The sequence below is a fragment of the Pseudochaenichthys georgianus genome, chromosome 4 (genome assembly GCF_902827115.2).
Source record: "Pseudochaenichthys georgianus chromosome 4, fPseGeo1.2, whole genome shotgun sequence".
Taxonomy (NCBI): Eukaryota; Metazoa; Chordata; class Actinopteri; order Perciformes; family Channichthyidae; genus Pseudochaenichthys; species Pseudochaenichthys georgianus.
Genome location: NC_047506.1, coordinates 8,257,010 through 8,275,116, shown reverse-complemented (window position 1 = coordinate 8,275,116; position 18,107 = coordinate 8,257,010).

The window sequence follows — 18,107 nt, the reverse complement described above, 5'->3', positions numbered from 1 at the left end:
TTATAATTCTGCTGGCAGTTTAGCCTGGAGGTATATGTGAATTACTGTCTGGACTGGAGTGACGCTTAACAGAGGCCACTTGTTCCGATTCCTGACTTTGAGAAATAGTCTGCAGCGTAAGCGCAGGGGAAAGCCATGAAAACGTGTCATGGGCAGGTATCAAGAATGTGTAGTCTTGTCAGAAGTCGGATCTCATCAAGAGTAAATGTGAAATCACTGAAGAAAAAAGAGAGCCAGTTGTTACGACCCTGGTCGTTATGTGTATTGTGTGTAGAGATGTTTCCTGTGTGTGTGTGTGTGTGTGTGTGTGTGTGTGTGTGTGTGTGTGTGTGTGTGTGTGTGTGCAGGTGGTGCCCGTTAGCTGATTAGCTACCTTCAACAGGCTGATTGGTCCACCTGAAGAAGAGGGGAGCATTTAAGCTGCAGCCATTTGTATTTGTATCTGTCCTTTTGTACTTCTGTCCTGGTATATTTTGTCAACCTTGGAAGAATAGACATACATTTAACCTGTCCTTGTTGGACAAGCCTTAAATCTACGTGAAAGTGTGAAACCCTTTTTCTTTTGGTTGGTTCTCGTTTTCTCCTGTTTTTACGTCAGTGTAGGTAAGAGTCCTGTATGTTTATTTTCTTATTTGTTAGGCAAGATTTTTGTGTTCAGAGATTTGTTTGCTTTGTGGGTTGTTGCACTTATTTGTTACAAAGAAAACGTTGGTAATTAAATTTACCAAACGGCATTCGCTGTCTCATTGTCTATGTTCTTGGGAGTGGGAAAAGAGGAGAGAGTGCACATGTTATGCTGCACCTAGGTTCCCCTAGATCTGGGCGTAACACAGTGTAAAGAAACCTGAGCTAAGTTACCAAATTCTTAAATATGTACTGTTCAAGGCTAACAGCCCTATACAGAAACATTACCTTATCATAACTCACTCTACATACAACTCCACCTGTGATATTTTAAAACTTAATACATATAATATATTTTAAATTTGATTGTAATCTATCTTTATGTACTAGCAGGTCATAGTATTAGTCATATTTGTGTTATTTTTGTTAGAGTAGCTTTATTGTCAGTTAACTTCAGCATGGGTTTAATACTGTGGAAATACCCAGAATAAAACCCTAAGCAGCATTAAAACACAGCTGGGAATATGTTGGTGCTGATCAGCAGGTAGTCTTGAATCATGCAGTCTGAACTCGGAAGGTTTTGATTGGATAATCAACAACAGGGATTATTTTCAATAACGCAGCCAAGTACTATTAATCAGAAGGTTGGGTCATGAGCTAATAAAATTGTCCCTTTAGTATTTCAGCCAACAATGTGGACAGCCTGCAGTTTGGAGGTGGCACTGACACACTGACAGACATCACCAACGGCTCTGCTTTGGCCTGTGAAAGGTGTGAAAACCTGCAAGGCAAAAGTTGTGAATCAAATTAACTGAGCTCCAATTATTTACATTTGTAAACAGTGATTACAGACATCACCATGATGTATTGTGGAAAAACTGAATCAGTAGGTTGGATGGGAAAAGTAAACAAAGGTGCCAACAGCAAGAAGTGGGCCAGAATGAGGACTGCTCTGTCCATACATTTCTTTGACTTCTCGTTTCAATACTTCAACCACTGGACAGTGTAACTATTTGTATGAGGCGAAATTTGGTGTAGAGAAAGTCTGGCTCAGATGACGTATTAGACTTTGAGTTGAGTCCAAAGTCATCCATCATTAGCTTCATCTTGTCAACAACCCGGCAATCATCCTCAAAAGTCTCTTAAATCATTCGCCAAGGATGGATGGAAGACAAAGTCTCCAGCCCAAATGTTTTTTATTAGCTAAGAAAGTGCTTGAGCCAAGCTCCAAACACCACTACCTGCTTGCTTTGCTTCTTGTTCTAAAACATCTTGTCATTCAAATGCTTCTCGTTTCATAAACCAATATGAGGACAGTCATGTTTCAAAGCTCCCACAAGGAGCTCATATTAGGATAACAATTGTTTGCTTGGTGCTTGACGTCTTCTGTGGAACGTTAAAATACATAATATCGTTATGTCCCTTCAAATGCAAACCCAGACTCGACTTTGATGTTTAATGGACAGGAAACTGAATCCACATCTGACTGCTGAGCCAGTCCCAATGTCTGCCCTCACAGACCTGCATTGCTAATAAGCCCCAGGGTTCTGCACAGTCCCACTGTGAATACGATGAATGGTTGAAGGCCCTTTAATAAACGTTTAATCTCCTTATGCAAACCTTATAGCCTGCCGACTTTGCCTAAAGGACTACCACTAAATATATAGCATTTTAGTGTTATAAATAGGAACATCAGTATGTCTAGGATCACCAACATATAGCAATGTCCTGTTAGTTGTTTCTACTGTGGCTCAAAGTATAGCTTATTACTTTCTAGATCCAATCATAGTCTATATGATGTTAGTTTTGTTTGATTGATTAAAAACAGTTGATGGCAAATCAACAGGAGAGAGACTGAATTTTCCCCACGGAGGATAAAAATGGTCTCAAAGAGTATAAATACTTTCTATACGTTACAAGCGTAATGTGAAAATGAAGCTCGAACCAGCAGAGTAACATTGACTGGAGCAGCCTGGCTCTGGTTTCAGGTAATTCTGCTGGATCTTTTTTTTAGTTGGTGGTTGCCGGGCAACATCAGGGTAGCAACCAGGCTACAGGAAGTCATTGCGCCCGGCCAATAAATAGTCTGGCACATAATCCACCTAACACTGCATCATTTCATTTTTACAGTTTTTTGTGCTAACATTTAGTTTGAACAAACGGGATACGCAGTAAATTGTTTATAATTGAGCTTTGGATGTGCTGGTAGTTAGGCTTTGTTACGTACAAACAGAATCATACACACTTTTTATTGCTAAGCTAACTGCTGCTTGTGGAAACTTCGTTTTATATTTTATGTATGCACCATGACATCAAGTCAAATTCCTCGTATGTGTGAACCTACCTGGCAATAAAGCTGATTCTGATTCACATGAACCATACTGGTAGTAGGGATTATAGATGTGGAAAATCGTCAAGAAAACCTTTGAAGTGTATATCTCAAAGAAAGCAGCCACAGATATCAAAATACTTAAAACCACCATCTTCCCGGTCTCAAGGTGCGTTTCACAAAAGACATGGCGCTAATGATAGTGCAACACACACACACACACACACACACACACACACACACACAGTGGATTGTTTTTGCAATGAGGCTAATTTGTATAAAAAGGGGCCAATCTTGCTGAAGATCTATATTGCTTCATTTGAATACGTTCAATTAGCATCAGAGCACCAAGATGCTATAAGCTTGGCACTATTTCATCCTTTGTGGGACCTTGGAAACCTTTTTGTTATTTTTTTATTTAAGGTTGTGATACAGTAGCTATCAAAAAGGTTAAGCGAACACAAAAACTGTGCAATCTTTTGAGAATTCAACCCTCAGTGCATAAGTAGATGTAACGGTTGGGCCTCTTATGCTGCAGCAGAACTCAATCATTCCAGATAAGAAAACCCTGAATAGGGTCAACCACTGTTCAGTACTCACGTCTAGGGGAAGGACATTATAAGAAAAACATTATATAATCAGAAAACAGCCTGACATCTCTTTTGAGCAAAGCCACACAAATCCTGAAATGAGTGTGGTCGGATTATTTGTCAAGAGGAAAATCCTCAAGTGCTGTGAGGAAAGGGACGGAGGCACACTTAGCTCTGATCTCATAAAAGTTATGTTTACATCTGGTTACAGGGGAGGCCATGGAAGGATCTTGTTCTTGAAAGTCTTCATGAGACCACTCGTTGATTGGTTAGCAGTGTTTATGGGCGCATCAGGATCTTGGAAAAATAGGATTGCGGTGAAGGGACAGTGTTTGCACCACCTGGACCAATAAGGTAGCCTCTCTCATTGTTTGCTGTTATATGACCATGCAGACAAATAATCAAATCTAATGACATGAGATGGCTGCTCACACAATCACAGAGCCACAGTAATAAACTGTTGGCAGCAGCACTGTCTGAAGGCATCCTTTGGATTTTTCCAAACATAAAGCAGCCTAAGTGAAGGCAAAAGGGTGAATGGGGAGATGACTCATCAGACCAAATGTTCATGTCAATTACAGAAAATTGCGGAAAGCAGGCAATCATTCCTCTTTCTGATAATTGCCAATCACCTAAATGTGTGATGTCTGACTCGTTATGGTGATACTTTAAGGTAGGACATTCTTTATGTGTTGTGTTTCCCTATCTGAACCGCTCAAGATTACCGGTGTGGGTCACATTTTAAAAAGAGAAATGAAGATCATCAACTTTGAAATGTTGATTAATGGCCTGGTTTGCTTCTTTTGAAATTGGACTTTGTGATCGATGGAGCTGAAATGTAACACAGGCACTTTCTACTCTGTTCACATTTTCAGTCTGCTTTCTCCACGTGTCAACATGGTTCATCTCTCAGGAAATGTACTTTGACATGCTCAGTGTTATTTTGTCGTGTTTAAAGGTTAGCGCTGACATTAAGAAATAGCATGCCATTTTCTTTTAAATGAAATCTGACGGAATAAATGTGATCTAAAGTAATGTTATCATAATTTCCTTGTAATATAAGGTAACATTATGAGTGGTAGATTCACATCAATTTTCTAAAAGGCATTTCTTAGTAAAGTGCACTTTTTAACATGCAAGCATCTTGAACCTTATAATTCTCTTTCCCAATCAATTTGCCAAGGCAGACATCATTTAACTGGGCCCAAGAGACAACAAGGGCATGACTGCGAGCCGCTGAGTCACTGTCTGTGAAGTCTGTTCCCACCTCTTCACCTCCACTGCAAACATGTCTGCAGGAGAGATCAGACTATGCTACATTCCTTACTTCATGTCCTCAGTCGTGATGATATCCAGACACAATACGTCTTGTTCTTCAAGGTTCCTAGCTCAGCAGACGCACTGTGAGAGAAATTAGCATCTGAATAGTGAAGAGGAAGGAGTTCCGTATCTGAAAATACAGATCTGTAGCTGACATGATGTGCCTTTTTGATAATGGTTTTGTGTTGGATTGTGTGGACATATTGTGTTGATTAGAGGACATAGCATCAGATAATGCTGGTGGGGATCACATCAGTTAATGATTTGTGGCTAAGAGGGTAACACAAAAACTGTAGCCTAGCATACTAGATGATAATTCGGGAAATACCACTCAACGCAAGCTGCAGTTGTGTAAGGCCTTTGCATACATTGTTGAGCTGAATAATTGAACATAATAATGTAAGAGCACACAATCATATATAGTGTGCATGTAACATTATTATCCATGCAACATCGAAACATTATGCACGAGACATTTTCTCTGCTTTCCCTACATGATAAAACATGAGTTCGTCTATATCCATTTGCAATAAACAAAAAACTGTAGTCACCGATTGGCATGGCTAGTGGGAAATAAGACTCAAGTTGTTCTATGGGTTTTAGATAATTACTCTGAGATGAAATGTCATACAGCGAGAGAGAGAAAAAGCAGGTGGTAACTTAACGTTATTGATGTTGTAAGACTTTTAATATGCGCCTGCGATATTATTTTTAACAAATTGTCATGCCAATATTAACATTACATTGTCATTTTATTGGAAATGTATTTAAAGTGGTCATGACTAGCAAATGATGTATTCAGATACCTCCAGAAACATTTTGTGAGGTCACAGTGACCTGGACCTTTGACGAAACGTGGAGGATTGGGCCACATTTGAAGACATTCTCGTAGGTGCTCCTGAGAAAATGTCTTTGGGATAATGGGAACGTGGACAACACAAAAAAACGCCTCGCTGTTGTAGTCATAACAAAGACGTAAACACAAACAAACTTCAACATAATAGCAGTTTGCTCACTACCCTGGACGCAGTGTTCTTCTCAAAGGCCTATAAATCCCCCCCCCCCCCCCCCCCCTCTGAAATACATCAAGCCCTTCCACATCAACATATTATTCATATTCAGCCCTGAGGCGCACAAGAACCATCAACTTAAAGAACCACTTTGGCTCCACCAGGCGAACCACCCACAATTTGTTACACCTTGAATTGCCAATTTACCCAGATGGCACAGCACACATCTGACATAGGAAAAACAACTCTAACGCAACCTTACCAGAGATAGCATGATGTAAAGGAAGTGACAAAAACACATGATGCATGGACTCAGGTGTGTTACAACATATTGGTAGCTAGGGCCCCATAACGGAGAGTTAAAGAGAGAAAAACTGTTGTTGGAACATTGCATTCTGAAAGTGGCCCATGGAGACATGTGAAGCCTGTTTCCGTCTGTTGACAGACCGTTGCTGCTGCTATAGATACTCAAAGTCTTTCTTCTCATGTATACTTCAAGCCTCACTGATCTGCATATGTTCCATAACAGCCCTCTTAAAACACACAGTGTACTCGTGTTAAACCAATAGAGTGCATTATAAGTCTTGATAGACTGGATAATGGAAGTCAAAGGTTTTCATACCGCGTAAACAAAAATGTAATTCACATCACACATGTTTTATTGGAGACTGATTATAAAACAGTCCATTTTGTAAGACATACCTCCAAAAATGCAAGTTTGTAATACATAATTCTCCGTAGCTTTTTTGCTCCAGAGATCAACGGAAGCTTTGAGTATAAATTCAGCTTAAATGACATTCAAGCATCAACAGGTTCAACATGTTCTGCAGTATCCATCAGAGAGGATGGTGTAATGGCCAGAGGAAATGTAAAAGCTCACTAAAACAACACCAGCCTAGACATGTCCTTCAATCTAATGTTAAAGCTGTTCACACTGAATGTCAGGATTTAAAAAAACAAAAGCTCAGTTCTTGTAAAGGTCACTCGATAGACCATGAAAGGAAAGGTGAAATCTGCGTTTGCCAATAGCTACTAACCACATCACAGTGTTCGGTCAAGCAACCTCTCCCGCCGGCGGTGAGCAGTACTTATGGAGGAGGGATCGATTATTAAAAGGGGACCATCTGGGAAAGTGAACATTCAGAAACAAAGGACTCGTGAGTGAACCTCAGCATGTTAGCTGTTTTTGTACAATCTTCAGGGAGACTCACGCAATGTTTGCAGAAATGGCGATGGATTTGAAAACAGTATTTTCATGTTAAAAGTGTTCCATTGCCACAAGGCTTTATGACTGGTTTCTATGAGAATTCTAGACATAATAATACAACACATTTATAAATCTACCCCAATTCCCACACATCTGCCTTTCTGCTGGAAAATAGCACAAATTGATTAACTGTCATGCAAGGGGAGTCATTTCCAAGTTTCAGGGCTAAAAAAGCTCTCTCTACATTTTCAAGTAAAGCATGTTTAACTGTTATTACCAGGCAATTCTCCTAAAAGCATGCTAGACAGTACTTTTTCTACTTAGGTCGAAACAAAACATTATATATTTATATATTTAAAGGTACATTTCTGACCTATGATATTATTTTTTGTATGCTAATATTATTATTGAAAGTTAAGTAGTCTTTTCGGCAAGACGTTCTCTTTGAAAAATGCACTAATAACTAGTTAATGTCCTAAAGAGCCACATCTTGTTGTGATGTAGCTGAAAGGAAAACAGTGTGTAACGGCAAAGAACACAAACATGCATCTGAAGTACACCTAATATTGTTTACAGAGAAAGAGAGTCTCTCTCTCTCTCTCTCTCTCTCTCTCTCTCTCTCTCTCTCTCTCTCTCTCTCTCTCCTCTCTCGTGCTCTCGCTCTCTCCTCTCTCTCTCTCTCTCTCTCTCTCTCTCTCTCTCTCTCTCTCTCTCTCTCTCTCTCTCTCTCTCTCTCTCTCTCTCTCTCTGGTCCCAGAGCCCCAAGACCCCCTGTTATTTCCATCTTGTATCCTATCTGCAAATGCCTTTTTTAGTACCCCTCACATACAAAGCACAGGCAGCAGACTACACATTACATTACATTACATTGCATTTAGCTGACGCTTTTATCCAAAGCGACTTACAATAAGTACATTCGACCAGGAAGACACAACCTTGAAGAAAACAGAATCATATAAGTACATCAGGTTTCATAGAGCCAAGTATTTAAAGTGCTACTCAACTGGCTATAGATAATCCAGTCCTTTATTAGTATATAAGTGCTCTGTTAGCAGTTCTTTGTTAGTAATTCTATCGCTCGAGGTGGAGTCGAAAGAGATGAGTTTTCAGTCTGCGCCGGAAGGTGTGTAAGCTTTCTGCCGTCCTGATGTCAATGGGGAGCTCATTCCACCATTTTGGAGCCAGGATAGCAAACCCACGTGTTTTTGCTGATGGGAACTTGGGTCCCCCTCGCAGCGAGGGTGCAGCGAGTCGTTTGGCTGATGCAGAGCGTAGAGCACGCGCTGGGGTGTACAGTTTAACCATGTCCTGGATGTAGGAAGGGCCAGATCCATTCGCAGCATGGTACGCAAGTACCAGTGTCTTGAAGTGAATTCTAGCAGTTACCGGAAGCCAATGAAGGGAGCAGAGGAGCGGAGTGGTGTGGGAACATTTTGGAAGGTTGAAGACCAGACGAGCCGCTGCATTCTGGATGAGCTGCAGAGGTCGGATGGCACATGCAGGTAGACCAGCCAGGAGGGAGTTGCAGTAGTCTAGGCGTGAGGTGACGAGAGCCTAGACCAGAACCTGCGTCGCTTTCTGGGTCAGCTGGGGACGTATCTTCCTGATGTTGAAAAGCGTGTATCTGCAGCAACGGGTTGTAGCAGCGATGTTTGCAGTGAAGGACAGGTTGTTATCTAGGATCACACCCAGATTCCTTGCAGTCTGAGTCGGGGAAACAACAGAGGTGCCGATGTTGATAGTCAGGTCAAGAGTGGGACAATCTAGCAGTTCAGTTTTGTCAAGGTTGAGCTTGAGATGATGAGCGGACATCCACTGAGAGATGTCAGCTAGACAAGCAGAGATGCGTGCGACGACCTGGGTCTCTGAGCGGGGAAAGGACAGAATTAATTGGGTGTCGTCAGCGTAGCAGTGGTATGAAAAACCATGCGGGCTAATGACAGATCCGAGCGAGTTTGTGTACAGGGAGAAGAGGAGGGGACCAAGAACAGAGCCCTGAGGGACCCCTGTAGTTAATTGACAAGGGTCGGACTCGGACCCTCTCCAAGTTACCCTGTAGGTACGGTCTTTGAGGTATGAGGTGAGGAGGGAAAGTGCAGAGCCTGAAACTCCAAGTTCTTGGAGAGTGCGAAGGAGGATCTGATGGTTCACTGTGTTGAATGCAGCAGACAGGTCCAACAGGATAATGACAGAGGAGAGGGAGGCTGCTTTAGCAGTGTGCAATTCCTCAGTGACAGCAATGTGGGCAGTTTCTGTGGAGTGACCTGCCTTGAAACCAGACTGGTGCGGATCCAGAAGGTTGTTCTGATGGAGATAACAGGAGAGTTGTTTAAAGACAGCGTGTTCATGTGTTTTATTCAAGAACGGGAGGAGAGAGACAGGCCTGTAGTTTATAACATCAGACGGGTTGAGAGTGGGTTTCTTTAGGAGAGGGTTTACTCTTGCCTCCTTGAGACTGTTTGGAAAGTGACCAGAAGTTAGAGAAGTGTTGATGAAATGGGTGACATACATAGCCTTTTCAGTATATCTTGCCAAGAACCATGGGCTGTATGTAAACACAATATGCAGTGTAAATATTAAGGTCTTCATAATATAATTGACACCAGGCTCATTTACAAGACAAGGCCACAAGACCAGCTGATAAAACTCGGCTGACCTTTGTTTCTTTACTTTCACACTATAATTAAAATACTCACGTTGAACTGATATTACAAATACTTATGTATTATGTATATGTTTTTAATATAACTGTATTCTCTGTAAATATAATTGACCTTTCCTTCTTATTTATTATTTAAGAGCTACATTCAGTTGTATTTTATTTGATATGTAATTGTTCATCTTCTGTTATAATTTAATTATTTTAAATATATACAGTTTTTGTGAAGGGGCTACATTTCATCGTGCAATCCTGTATAGTATAATCACAATAATCAAACCTTAAATCCTCAAGGCTCTAAGTGTTGCAATGTACAATGTGATTAAATGGTGTCGAGAGTTTGCCAAAACCCCTTTAACCTAATCACTGCAAACACTAAAAAACAAATGACACTCTGTAATGTGGTTATTTTTGGGGAGCCTGAAAATAAATCATTATGATTATTCTTTAATCCACCAAAAACAAAAAAACTACAAAAACATCTCCCAGTAATAGAAAACTGGTTCTGATCCCTAATGCACCACCGTCTGAAAATATCACTTCTGGATGGTTTATTTTAACGTCTCGCATTGACAAGATGAGGTGAGCAGCTGCAATTTAGTTTTTTTCACACAAATATCTGCCCCAACCTCAGACACCTCTCGTCTTCCGCGTTCCTACATTTCACTTCAGAAATAACCAATATAAAAGTAGCACTTGCTAAAAACTAGGTCAGAGCCGGAGCTACCTGCTTGGAATAACTGTGCGTTGCCCAGGGAAGCCTCCATGTCTCCCAGACTTTCCTTTAGTGTGAGCTAGGAGCATTAGAGTCTCAGTGGAAGAATGAGGTGCTTGAGTGTCTTTCCAGTCAAACATCTGGAGGGCCAAAGGTCCAGCGGTTGTCCTAATTAAAACGTCCAGAAGAAACTGAAGGCAACGTGACCTAGTGATCTACTTTAACATATATAAACTGAAATAAGCCTTCACAGAAAGAGATAGTTAATGGGTTATCTTCTGCTTCTTTACAACTCAGGCAGTAAGGAAATGGTTTCTACTAATGATATGAATCTATACTTCATGTCAACTAAAAATCAGAAGCAAGATCTTGCAACATAGGTCACCATATCAGGTTTTTATGAACTAGTTTCAGTGTTGCATCAGCTGACACTTAACATGACATTTCTCATATACACTTTTTTTACTTCTCTTAATCGGGACAGTTACTTAAAAAAGAAAAAGACAAACAAATGAGCAAAACACTGAAGTGACTTTAACAAATCAGGATAATATGAAAATGTCCACTTCCTCCACATAAAAAAATATTATTGCACACGTTTGCTGAAGCTGTGCTAATGGCGCATACTTGTTTGAAATAGCAGTTATAACACATTTTTTTAAAGAGGTGAAATCAAGACGTCGCTCTTGCTCCAAATACCATCCCTCAATCCAGACTGCTTACGGCTCTTTTCCACAGGTTATACTGCTGGTGCAGCTATAACACTTCTGCAGAAGTTATAGGAAGATGGAAGTTCACTTCTTCAGACAATATCTTGCTATTTTTCCATATTGTGCAAAATCTGGGCATACTTATGTCGCCCCCACACTAACAATATGTCATTTTATGTATCATTTCTTCTTGGTTAAGGTGCATATTATCCAAGCTATAGGGATCTTTTGCGTGTCTTTCTCTTGCCCCTCGTTTCCTGTCTGCTTCTGCAGTATCAACTATCCAATAAACGCAAGGCGATGAACAATAGGGGCCAACATTCAATGTGAAGGGACATTTGTTAACAGTCTAGCAAAAATATCAGTAGTGACTGAATTTGTTAAGATACTGTGCAGTTTTCTCATGATGAATGCTTTTTACTTTCGACTCTCAGCACTCTTGAAATCCAGCTGCTGCGAAAATATTGTACAGTTTTTAAGAGGAATAAATTAAGTACAGAGGACAAAATGTAGCTTAAAAGAGACTTAACTTCAACGTGTATTGAAGTCAGACTCAACAGCTCAGGTATCCCTTCCCATCATCTGAATCTCTATAAGCTCAAGTTTTATTCATACTTTTTCTGTTTAATACTTTTGTTAATTTCTTTCAGTTGTGCTAAATGACCCTGAATTACCAAGACATATGGAGTCATAGCTGGGTTAGTAAAAAGCAAGTGTGATAGTGAAAAATAGCAGCTATTTAGAGTGTGACTGAACTGTTCATTTCCTGCCAGTCAGCTACTAAATTATAAAGAAAAAGGGGCACACAACAAAGCCAAACAAAAAAACATTCAGGCATGCAGCCAGAAAAATTTATCGCAGCTCAGCAATTAAATGATTCGGGCTGTTGAAAAATTGTGAATGTTATTGTTATAATTTCGACCACCGTCAGTCAAACAACAAAGAACACATTCACGGGTTGCATGGGTGGTCTTTGGGGGAAAATGAGCCATGTCGCATTCTCACTGGAAAAACAGTAAATTAAAAGACATTCCAAACTGTATCCACACAGGCTCACAGTATAGGCGCACACACTGATGCCTATCCCGTCTAATCACAGCTGTCATGATTCAGAAGATAAGAAGTTCTCATCTGTTTTCTCCGTATCTCTTTTAATGACAAACACAGACCGTCTGACTCTTCTTCCACCCCAAGTCAGGCCGCTTTTGAGATACACACTCTATTGTTCTCTGTCTCATCCTCTTTATCCATCTCCTGTCTGTCCACTATGTTTCCAAATACCTCTAAATACCTGTCTATTCTTCCCCCAGTGACCGCTAAAAATACCCAGAATACCAGTGTCCTTTTCCATCTGGTGGGACCAAGCTACTCAAGGTGTTCTTAGTAAAAGTAAGGAAGGGAATTTAAAGCTTGGTCCGAGTAAAAAGCATGACAACTGCAGATCTTTCTGCTCATACAAAACGGTACATTTGTTCTAATATATTTGAAATGCTTTTTTAAAACCACAGAGAAGACGCCATCAGTATTCAAGAGTGTGATTCATTTAACACATCTAACATATGGTGGGAACTTTTCTTATCACACATGTAACACTCCCACACAAATGGTGTTTAACATATACACAGGCAGAAACAAGAACACACTCACACACATACCAATTCTAAGCAGCCATGTAAAAACAGATGCAAAATGACGTCTTGTGAAATTCACTTAAGAAGAGAAGGCAGGATGAGTTATAGCTTAGAGGATGAAGCTAAGAATCAAAGAGGCTCCCCGTCACCCCTTCTCCTCTGGGACCTTTCCCTCTCACAGTAGTAATGTTTTTTTCAATTCTACCTATCTCACTTCACTACTAAATATATAGAAGAAATAGATACTCTAAGGCTGAACAGGCTCAATTGTGTTTACCATGAAACTATATCACATTGTCAGACCAAACTACTACCACATCTGGCACTTTAATCATTTACCTGAGCTAAACCGGGGCTAACGGGAATGTCTAAATATCAGTTTGCCATTCCTATCTATTACATCCAACCGTGAAAACGGGCTGATGTATTAGTCTTCTGTTGCGACACACATACCTCGTTTGCACCACAGTGAAAACCTATACAGTATACATCGCCCCTTTCAAAAGGTCTGTTTTTGTTTCCACACTGTTTGACCGACACGTTTTTCTTTCAGAGGCGCTCTCTGCGGTCAGAACACTGGATCTGTGTGCTCAGACAGACTGATGAGGAGACGTTGCAAAGGTATTCTGTGTGTGTGTGTGTGTGTGTGTGTGTGTGTGTGTGTGTGTGTGTGTGTGTGTGTGTGTGTGTGTGTGTGTGTGTGTGTGTGTGTGTGTGTGGTCTAGCATTACTATACTTGTGGGGACCTAAATCTGTTTACATAGTCACGTGTGGGGACTGGCTTCCCTTATGGGGACAAATTGGAGGTCCCCATAAGGGGAATCATTAATTTTAGGGTGAAGACTTGGTTAGGTTAAGTTTAAGGGTAAGGGTTAGGCATGTGTTGGTTAAGGTTAGGATAAGTCTCCAGGAAATGCATGTAAGTCAATGTAATGTCCCTTGAAGTGATGTGTGTGTGTGTGTGTGTGTGTGTGTGTGTGTGTGTGTGTGTGTGTGTGTGTGTGTGTGTGTGTGTGTGTGTGTGTGTGTGTGTGTGTGTGTGTGTGTGTGTGTGTGTGTGTGTGTGTGTGTGTGTGTGTGTGTGTGTGTGTGTGTGTGTGTGTGTGTGTGTGTGTGTGTGTGTGTGTGTGTGTGTGGCAGACAGGGGCTGTTGTCTCCCTCTGTTATATCTCTTTATTCCTGAGGCTCTTCATGCAATGTGGATACACTTTTATGTGTGTATTTGTTTTGGAGGAAATAGAACAACCGCAACTCTTTGAATTTATCTGAATGTTGAAAGGCTTAGCTTTAAATATTAGCATGCCTAATATACTAGCCTATAAATACAAATGGAGGAGGACACAAGAGACCAAAGCCATTCTGATTTTACAATCACAACATCAAAACATCTGAGATGCAATGTGTGGAATAATGTTGGGTAATACATCGTAGATGGCAGACTAGGCACCCAAGTGTACAAGCTCATCTGACTCAAGACACCTGGGGTAATGTATGACACTACATTGGAAAATATAAAAGCTTTTTGTAACTGGCGACGTACAGTATGGAGGCTAGCGATTCACAAATTGAGCCTTGTGTTTGACTGTATGACCTGACTGAATGTGTTCATCCTTGACTTTCAAAAAGGCAAAACAACTGTTACTATTGGTGGACAGGGCTTGGCGAAAGGTAAATGATCTTGTGGGAAAGGGAAATAAGATCTTAATTTCTGTCTTCTTCGACTCTACAATCTTATTAAAGAGCCTGATGAGAACATAATCTTTACTGCAGTTGTCAGCAAGTGGGTTTATACAATTTTCTCAATTTTGACAGGTCCTCTTCAAAGGTCTGATGAATATCACAAGACACGAAGGCTTTGAGCTGATGGTATCACCTTTCTTGCAGAAATGAGGCCTAACTGTTTTGTTGGGAAGGCTACATTCAACAAAATGAGAAGGGGGATAGAAGAAGCACATTCCCATCCTCCCATTATGCTGGTTTACATTTGATACATCTAAATATGAATCCCATGTCTAAAGCGGATAGACACCATGTGTTTTTTGGATTGAGCAGAACAGAAAAACACCCAGAGCTGACATAATTTATGTAGTTGGGGACTCAGTCAAATTATTTGCCTCTTTTTTCTTTACTTTTGGCTTGCCGTGTTACTTGAGTTGATGAAGGATTTTGGCAAAAATCTTCTGTGGTTTTCTTAGTTAATTATATATAGGTATATACACTGAACAAAAATATAAACGCAACACTTTTGTTTTTGCTCCCATTTTTCATGAGATGAACTCAAAGATCTAAAACATTTTCTATATACACAAAATAACCATTTCTCTCAAATATTGTTCACAAATCTGAAAAAATCTGTGATAGTGAGCATTTCTCCTTTGCCGAGATAATCCATCCCACCTCACAGGTGTGGCATATCAAGATGCTGATTAGACAGCATGATTATTGCACAGGTGTGCCTTAGAATGGCCACAATAAAACGTGCATTTTTGCTTTATTGGGGGGGTCTGGGGGGGTCCGAAAACCAGTCAGTATCTGGTGTGAGGGGTAGGGTTAGGGTTAGGGTAATGTTGTGAATCGAGTGGCCTGTGTTCGTCGTCCATAACATACGCCTTCCCATACCATAACCCCACCACCACCATGGGCCACTCAATTCACAACATTACCCTAACCCTAACCCTCACACCAGATACTGACTGGTTTTCGGACCCCCCCCAGACCCCCCCAATAAAGCAAAAATGCACGTTTCAGGGTGGCCTTTTATTGTGGCCAGCCTAATGCACACCTGTGCAATAATCATGCTGTCTAATCAGCATCTTGATATGCCACACCTGTGAGGTGGGATGGATTATCTCGGCAAAGGAGAAGTGCTCACTATCACAGATTTTTTCAGATTTGTGAACAATATTTGAGAGAAATGGTTATTTTGTGTATATAGAAAATGCTTTAGATCTTTGAGTTCATCTCATGAAAAATGGGAGCAAAAACAAAAGTGTTGCGTTTATATTTTTGTTCAGTGTATATTAACTTTCTGCCTATCAGTCGTTTTTTTTTCATGTTATAGTCAATATTTTACTAATTACATTGGCCAGCTATGATTTGAGAACAAAACTGCATATAGAAATAAGATGTGTCCCTGATGCATAAAAGCCATCTAATGTGTTAGAGATGTTTAGGCTTGAGAATAACAGCACATTCTTTACAGAGAGCTGTCAGACAAGCAGAAGCAACATAAGTCTGCATAAGATCACGTAGCTCTGAACCCACAGATCTAATCTCCTAAAGCTTCAGTCAGTGCGGTTGAACTGAGACGAAGACTGGATCAGAAGTCTTTACGGGGAAGTGTAGTGCTAAAGTCAACTTACTTTCTTTATCCTGTGTTTGTAGTTTTTTCTTTGCCATGACAATGTTTCACATCAATACTGTAAAAAATGTACTTCAAATCGACATATTTAAGGATCATAGTCATTGTCAGAGTGCAGAGTATAAAACACAATCAATATAACAACTGAATTCTACATCTTTCTTCCAGTTTATTGACTGTTTTCTTTGTGCGATGTCTATCAAAGTGAATTTTAACAGGCACATCTAACTTTAATGAAGTATAAACAGTCAATGCATGACTTGGAAGAGAAATATTTTATTGAAATAACAGGTGCACGTAAGAATGCTTTAGATCCTCTCTCAGCTTGTAGACTGTGCAGAATCAACAGCTAGTTTTCTATCGCAGTAGTTTTACCTTTCCAGCTGTAAAAATACTAATAATGAACAGATGAATTATTATCTATGGATGTTTAAAGTGGCTGAAGGCCTGATGGGACATTTTGTGTTTGCCAGCTACTCTATTACTTAAGAAGGGCCTTGATTAGACATTAAACATGGAGATCTCAAGTCTTTGTAATATCGAGTATTTTAGTTTAATAAAACATGCTTTTTCACATTTCATAAAGTGGTATATTTAACAATCTTCAAATAAAGGATGTATGAATCCGTACTCATGCATCAGCAAAAAATAAAAGGCAGTTAAGAGTTTAATCTTTCCATCTTGAGAAATGTTTGTTATAGATGGTATCATGGTAACCACATGCCTACGTACCTCCTCTCTTTTTAAGTTTCCTGTTCAAAGGGGAGCAAATGGCGGTCGACATCGAGATAGAAGTAAGGATATCAGTTTAACTTTGTTACAGCCCTGATCCTCAGTCTTGTGTGAAATTAAACAGACTTGAATGTATCTTATAAATACATTTTCAAATCAAACCTCAATACTTTTTTAGTACTGCCTTAATTCTGTCGCTAACATTACATTTGGAAAACTTAAGTAGTTAGCAGTTACGTGAACAGGTTATCGGTTTGGGTTTAATTCTTTGATTTGATGTTTTCTGATTTAATCCCAATGCATGAGTGCAGAAATGGTGTTCATTCAGCAAAGTAAGGTGTCAAATCAAAGTGTTTTGATTGACCTCGGCACATGTTAACAGTATCAAAACAATACAAGTGGAAAGCATGAGAACATAGATGTCATCTAAATGGGTTATTTTAATGAGAAAACAACTCAACGTTTTCTTCTGAATCAAGAGCAGACAGAAAAATAATAGAAAAAGAAAATTGGATAAATGCATGGGCCAGATTTTCATAATAAAAGTGTTAGAAAATGTCTAACCGTATTGCAAGGTTGACAGTCCTTTAAGTTAAATAGCAATCGGAAATTTAAATTATGACAACAATCTTGCTCCATAGGGCTGTTTGTCTTTTCTCTACAATTTATAGTATTTGATGGCTTGATAGAATAAAAGCAAATTATATTTCAGTTTTCGCTTTGCTCGAAAGGCCGCTTTGTGGGAAGAGCAGCACACTCACTGAGTCCCGAGCGTGAGAACAAAACAAAACGCAGGCTCAAAGCCTCTGTCCTAAAAGTGGATGCGCTAATTGGATGCAAAGTGGGGTTGATTGCCTGTTGCTTTTCTGCAATTTGATTAGCTAATTGCCGTGTACCATTGTCTCATTTGATCGTAGAGGGCAGAAGTTTGTGTTTATCCTAACTCCTGTTATTGTGAACGTATTTGAAATTCTGCCTTTTTGAACAAAACTAGAATTGAAACACCTCGGCGCCCACCGGCCGAGAAACACTAATTATAACCAAACAAACAAAATCTGATTTAACATGGACTGGTTCTTCAGGGAGAAAAATGTCTGACTTCCTGTGTGTTATTTGGCAAAGACTGTACAGGCTTTCAGGATCTTAAGAGTTGTTCGGAGGATTACCCAACATTAAAGGTGACATGTCATGCTTTTCCGGTTATTACCCGTCCCCTTGT